This window comes from Bidens hawaiensis, unplaced genomic scaffold, assembly GCF_021521415.1.
Source record: "Bidens hawaiensis isolate Kalapana, Puna unplaced genomic scaffold, B.hawaiensis_p1.1 tig00419434_1, whole genome shotgun sequence".
NCBI classification, from domain to species: Eukaryota; Viridiplantae; Streptophyta; class Magnoliopsida; order Asterales; family Asteraceae; genus Bidens; species Bidens hawaiensis.
The window spans coordinates 811,152-818,367 of record NW_027504859.1 but is presented as its reverse complement, the minus strand read 5'-3'; the positions used below and the strand labels follow the sequence as shown (position 1 = coordinate 818,367).

Here is a 7,216-nt window from a genome sequence, read left to right as displayed (position 1 = left end):
AATACGTTTCTCATAAAAAACAGGTTCAATACCACTATCTAGACATATTTGTTTAGTTGCGGTCATAGCCTTTTCAAATCCCTCCTCTCTATAAGTTTTAAAAAACAAATAAGTCCATTTAGTTGTTTTATAGCATCATCAATACACATATCTTTTGCTTGTAAGTTTTTACTAACTATATTAATAGCAAACAGAATATCATACCAAATAACCATCGCTAGTAAAAATTCAAAATTTTCAAAATGTACCGTAGCTAAATTTTTAGCATCATCTTTAGTTTTAAGATCAGTACTATCCTCATATAAATCCAATAATGTTTCTCTTATTTGCGAAGCTTGAAACCTAATTGCTTTAACACTTTCTAATCGACTTTCCGAACGTGTTTGTGATAATGGTTTAAGAGTTAAATGTTTTACATTATCTAGTAAAATATTCCATCTTTTAGTGGATGATGCGAACAAACAATAAACACGTTGTGATACACCAAACAAATCCTCAGTATTGTTACAAGAGAAAGACATATCATAAATTACTAAATTTAAACTATGACAACAACATGGTGTGTAAAATGCTCTAGGGTTAATGTCTAACAATCTATTTTGCACGCCTTGATGTTTTTCTTCATATTCGATCCATTATCATAACTTTGTCCTTTAATATCATTTACATCTAGCCCTAGATTACTAATTTCATTAATAATAGCATCAAAAAGGCCTTTACCACTTGTATCATCTACTATTAAAAATCCTATAAAATATTCATTAACTTGAATCGGAGTTGATGAAACATCTACACATCGTAAGACAAAGGACATTTGTTCTTTGTGACTTACATCGGGAGTGCAATCAAGTATAACTGAAAAATATTTAGCTTCCTTAACCTTTTTAATAATTTTAGTTTTTATTTCATTTGCTAACAAACAAATCAATTCGTTTTGCATTTTGTGTCCAAGGTAATGATTATGAATTTCATTGTCTTTTATGCGTCGAATATGTTCTTGCATTATTGGATCAAATTCCGCAATCATCTCGATAATAGCTAAAAAATTACCATTATTTTCTTCATAATTTTTTTCATTCTTCCCACGAAATGCTATATTCTTTTTACCAAAACTCTTTACAACGACGAGTATTCTTATTAGCACATTTCTCCAATGTTCTTTATCTTTATTTATTTGATCTTGAGTTTGTTTATCAATTGTTTTATTTTTCGCCAATCTTATCTCTAATTCCATCCATGTTCTCATATTGACAATATGCGCATTACTTAATTCATGTTTTTTCAATTTGGCACTAAGATTTCTCCAATCATTACTACCTTCATATGCTAATTTACTTATACATTGATTCACAATGAATAAATTACAACAAAAACAAAATGCTCTATCTAGTTCTATAGAATAAAGCAACCATTTTCTTTCTATTTTTTCTCCATTCGGTAACTTTCGGATATAAAGAGAAGTATTAAAGCTTCTTGAATATTCATCTTTTGAAAATCTGTAACCATAAATTTTTACCGGGCCTTTTTCTACAATTAGATCCCTTAAATTACTATTGATATTATTCCAATGACTTGTGTCAACAATATTTGGAGGTTATTTAGCTTGATTCTCATTTAGAAGTTGATCATCATTTATAGGTTCATCGTCACTTGTTAACTCATCAATTGTAGGTTCATTATTTGTAGGTTGTTCGTCATTTGTAAGTTCATTACTTATAGGTTGTTCGTCATTTGTAAAGTCATTATCTATAGAATGATCGTCATTTGTACGTTCATTTTTTGTAGTTTTTGGGGATGTGAAAAATTTAAAAATAGCTCTTTTTTGTGATTGAACTAAAGCCTCCCTTTTAAGTCTTTTTTGTTTTTTTGCATAACCGGATTCGTATGTTCAGTGTCGGTGTGACATTGTTAAGACAAATTCTATTCTAATACAAATATACAATTAAGCATAAATGTCAAGTAGGCAAATAGGGCAATGGGCTGAAATATAAAATTAACCTCAACAGTAAACCGTCAAAAACAATTAAAAATCTAAACAAGCAAACAAACAATAGGGCAATAATCAGGCTGAATTAAAAGTTTAAAACTAACCGATTGGTGATTGCACAGATGCCAGAGCCGATTGCAAACTGATTGCAGAAGCCAAAAGGCTTAGGGAGTTAGGGTGAAAACCGTGAAATCGTTTGCCGCCACGGGCCACCGGTTGCTATTTGTCTGTTTCATTAGTCGTCACAGGCTCACAGATGTTTTATGGGTATTTCGAAGTCACCAGAGTCAGTCAATAACATATTGTTGTATGTCTGATGGATTAATCGGCATCAAGGGTTAGTTTATACTAGTTGATTAGAGATTTAGATCCATTAATTGGCGATAATAACAAAAAAAAAATTACCGTTATGATTTAACGGAGTGTTGTTGTTGCCCAATCCCTCCATCTTTGGTTAGCTGAATGGTTGATTGATTCATGATTGAACAATTGTGATTTGTGAATCTCCAGCAGTCCATCACGCGTGCGCCGTTTCTGTTTCTCCATGACTCCATTACAACCTAACATCGGCCATTATTATTGTTGTATAAGATATATAATTTTTTATTTTTTTTAAATGGTTTCTTAGCCTAGTTGGCCTATTGGGCCGGCCCTGCTCACATAAATTCATTCCTTGCTTCATGACTATGCTCCAAATCATCACGATTGTCTGTGTTCTAATCTTCATACTTATGGTACCTTCACCTCTCGCTGTGTCATTTTACATGAGATTGTTTATTCCATTCATGAGACTCATGCTCTCGAGACTTCTACCTCTACCACACCCTCAATCATAGTCGCTCCTCCACCATTATCTCCATCGATTATTATCCCCATCATCAACCCCTCCTACCTTCCATCATATGATCATCTGTCTTGTGCTACTGAACCTACTATCTTTCACTAGTCTTAGAAGCGACCCCTTAGAAGTGACCCGTATTTTGGAATGTGATGTATACTGCGATTGATGCCTCACACTCTAATTAGACTTGGTTTTGGGGTAACTACTTGATCATGTTAACCTTATTGGTTGTAAGTGAGTGTATATAATTAAGTGACACCTTGTGGATCTGCTAGTCGCTATAAAACCTAGCTTAATAACAGTTTTCATCATACGCAAAGCATTAATTACACTATGACATTTATATGATGGTTTAGTTGTTGGATCTAATAACTCAAGAAACGTTATAGCTGTAATAGTTTAGGTTATTAAATCTGCTAAAAGTTATCGTGCTTGTCATATATATATTACTGTCTAGTAAGCATTATTGAAGTTCATGTCTTGTTTGGCTTTTGGTTCAAAATAAACTAAAAACCGCAACTGAAGTTGTAATCGAGTAATATGTACTCTCAAAACAATTTGGCTCTCATAGTTTCTAAACTAGAATTTCAAGAGTGCCAGTGTGCCACAAAAATATATAAATCTTATGAGTGTTTACACGATTCAAACCTACAATACCCTTTGAAGTGTTAAAAAAGGTTTCGCTATTTTGTTAAAAGTTATATAAAAAATATGATATATTATTACATAAAACATGTTTTCTGATTATTCCTAACAAATAGCATGTTCCTTTTGTTTTAAGTTTTAATTCATTTCAGTTATAGTGCACATTTAATATGTTCCGTAGTCTCTAATTTAACACACACTTGGTTTTATTAGTTTACAAAAATAGTTTTATCATACCTAATTAAAACCCAAGAAAGCAATTAACCTCATGTTTAATCATCTTCAAAAAGATTAAGGTGAGTGGAGAACCCGTAAACACATTAACACCTCACTCACTCACTCACTCACTCACTCACGGGATAATCACTCCACTACCTTCCAAATTTGATCATCCACCACTATATATATATATAAATCATCCTCAATCAAATGAATCGCAAAAGGCCAATTCACCAACGAGTCATAGTCTCAATGGCTATCCTCTTCATCTCTCTTCTCATCTCCATCCACCCAACCTCTTCTTCTACAGATCTGATCCAACAAGCCACCAGGTATTATACCAATAGTAATATTACTAATACTTTAGTATGTAGCCAACGCTAATTAACACTAACAATTACTAAGATTACTGTTGGTACGTACCAACAATTGTGCACTCACACAATACCCTAACGGCAATGCAATTGAAATTATTCAATCAGCATTAACCGTCAGTTACAACAACCTTAAAGAAGCTCAGTCCATGGCTCAATCGATACTCGAGTCGTCTACGGGTAATCCAAACCGAATCACCGCCGCTAAAAACTGCATCGAGCATCTTAACAATTCGGAGTACCGTATCAAATCAACGGTTGAGGCGTTGCCACGTGGCGAGATGAAGAACGGCCGTGCTTGGACAAGCGCAGGATTGGCCTACCGGTACGACTGCTGGTCCGCACTTAAATACGTAAACGAGACTTAAGCTATCAACCAAACGATGTCTTTTTTAAACACTTTGATTGGTTCCACGAGTAACGCGTTGAGTTTAATGAGGGCGTATGACCTGTTTGGTGACGAATTGTCGTTGTGGGGCCCGCCAAAGACGGAGAGAGACGGGTTTTGGGAGAGTGGTGGTGGGTCCGGAGGTGGGGTGTCATAGTTAAGGGTTCCGGTTGGGTTGAAAGCTGATGTGACGGTTTGTAAAGATGGTGGGTGTGATTATGCGACGGTTCAAGAGGCGGTTAATGCAGCTCCGGATTGGGGTTACGGGCGCCGTTTCGTGATTTGGGTAAAGGCTGGGGTTTATGAAGAAACGGTTTGGGTTGGGATTGCGAAGCTGAACGTCGTCGTTTTGGGGGATGGGATGGGTAAAACTGTAATTACTGGGTCTTTGAATGTGGGCCAGCCTGGACTGTCTACATATAACACAGCCACATTCGGTATGATTTAAATTAGTTTATAAGATTATAATTTTTTTATGTTAATTTAAGTTATAACCGTTCGTCCGTTTATCAGTTCGGTTCAGTTAAAGTTGGTAAGCGAAGACACATTAATCGTAAGTATAACTAAATAGTCGGTTAATCATATTCACTTAACCATGACCGTGGATTTTATTCGGTTATGGTTAATTTATTTGGAAAACTTTTCGGTTTTTGGTTATGGCTTGGTTTTTGCTAACCTGTAATATACAATGCCAATTGCCAGGGGTGGTCGGCGATGGATTTATGGCAAGTGGTTTAACGATAGAGAACACTGCGGGACCCGATGCGCACCAAGCCGTAGCTTTCCGCTCTGATAGCGACAGCTCTGTTATCGAGGAATGCGAATTCCTAGGTAATCAAGACTCGCTTTACGGCCACTCACTTCGCCAGTTCTACAAATCATGTCGTATAGAAGGCAACATCGACTTCATATTTGGCAACTCCGCTTCCCTCTTCCAAAACTGCACCATCCTGGTTCGTCCGCATCAGTTGAAACCCGAGAAGGGGGAGAACAATGCGGTGACTGCACATGGTCGGATTGACCCTGCACAGACCACGGGTTTCGTGTTCCAAAATTGTTTGATCAATGGAACCGAAGAGTACATGAGGTTGTATAACAGCAAACCGAAAGTTCACAAGAACTTTCTTGGAAGGCCGTGGAAGGAGTTCTCGAGGACCGTGTTTATTGATTGCAACTTGGAGGCGTTGATCGCACCACAAGGGTCGATGCCATGGAAGGGTGATTTCGCATTGAAGACGCTTTATTATGGGGAGACTGGTAATATCGGTAAGGGGTCAGATTTGTCGGGAAGGGTGGGCTGGAGTAGCCAGATTCCGGCCGATCATGTTAATGTGTATTCGGGTGAGAACTTCATCCAAGGTGATCAATGGAGGGTTACATCTTAGTTGAACTAGAATATTTATATTGTTGATTTTATATCTTTTGTAACTTTTTTTAGGATTAGTTCTGTCGTGATTGTGAAGAAAATAAACTTTTAATGAAAACACGAAATCATCGAGTTGAATACAAAATTTTGTTCAAAATACATTTTTGTTAGTTGCAGTCTAGACACGTTTTGTAACACGTTTAACATTATATTTCAATCACATATCTAAAAACGATGGCTTTGAAGACGAACCGAGCTGCAACAACCGTAAGAACAGGAAGATAAATCAATTTTGTGTTGAAATGAAATTAATGCAAGTTTAAATGTATTGTTGAATGAAGTGGAAAGTATTGTGGTGAAACTTGAAAGCTAAGGGGAAAATCATAAAAAAAAAGAAAAGATTGGGTTGGAATTAAGTTTTATTTTTCAATGGGCCAGAAACTAAACCAAATGGTAGGCTAAAATTGAAAAGAAGATTGGGCTGCAAACTTGGGCCACATAAGAGAATTTAGTAAGAGGATACCGCAGCAAGTCTCGGTTTATATATAAACCGAAACCGGTTATAAACCAGCGTACCACCTACCAGAAACCGTTTGTGACCAAAATTAAGCACAGGGTAGGGACTGGTTTGAAGTTTTAAATCAAGAACCCATTTGAAACAGTTTTTAAAATTTTCAACACAATTTAACCCAAACCAGTCTATTTAGTTACACATTTTTTGTTTTGGTTTTTCTGTTTTACCTGAAACACTCGAACCAGTTTAGGAAACTAAAACTAGCCAACTTCTTCTTGTTAGCCTTTTGTAGTAGTTACTAATAGTTAGTGCATGTGACCACACATACTATTTATCTTCATCTCATCTCTCTTGTGCTATTTATCTTTGAAATTGGTAGATTATATGGTCAGGCAGAATGAAAAAGTAATTTGTTGGAGGGCTTTATCACATACCTACTAATACACGCTACCAACATATCAACAACATCATGTCCATTTTCAAGGAAAGGACATATAACCGTTCATGTTTATGGATACATATCAAACCAATCACACGTTATTATTTAGAAAGCTTATGTTGCATAACTGGATTATGTTACACTAAACCGAAATTAAAATGACAACCGAAAGTCTGAAACTACTTTCTATTGCTTTGATCGAGTGTTTTAGACATTGTAATTTACCGTTCCCCCCCCCCCCCCCCCCCAACCAGTCAACATTTTTTTTATTGGCAACTAGTCAATTAAATAATATTTTATTCTTTTGGATTGTGTTGAATCATTTTTTTAAAATACAATGATGAAATATACCTTATCAACACTACACATGTGATAATAAGCCGATTAAATATGCTAGGTATAATACAATGTGCTTTTAACACTTCTCTTTACATCTTGAACTC

General features: G+C 35.8%; 1 pseudogene across 1 annotated transcript; it reads left to right on the top strand.

The window, feature by feature from the left end:
• The first annotated feature begins 3,944 nt into the window (after positions 1-3,944).
• Positions 3,945-6,175, top strand: LOC143608814 (putative pectinesterase/pectinesterase inhibitor 51; annotated as a pseudogene). Its single transcript, XR_013149328.1, has 2 exons — positions 3,945-4,891; positions 5,157-6,175. The product of XR_013149328.1 is annotated as a putative pectinesterase/pectinesterase inhibitor 51 (transcript).
• Positions 6,176-7,216: the final 1,041 nt, after the last annotated feature.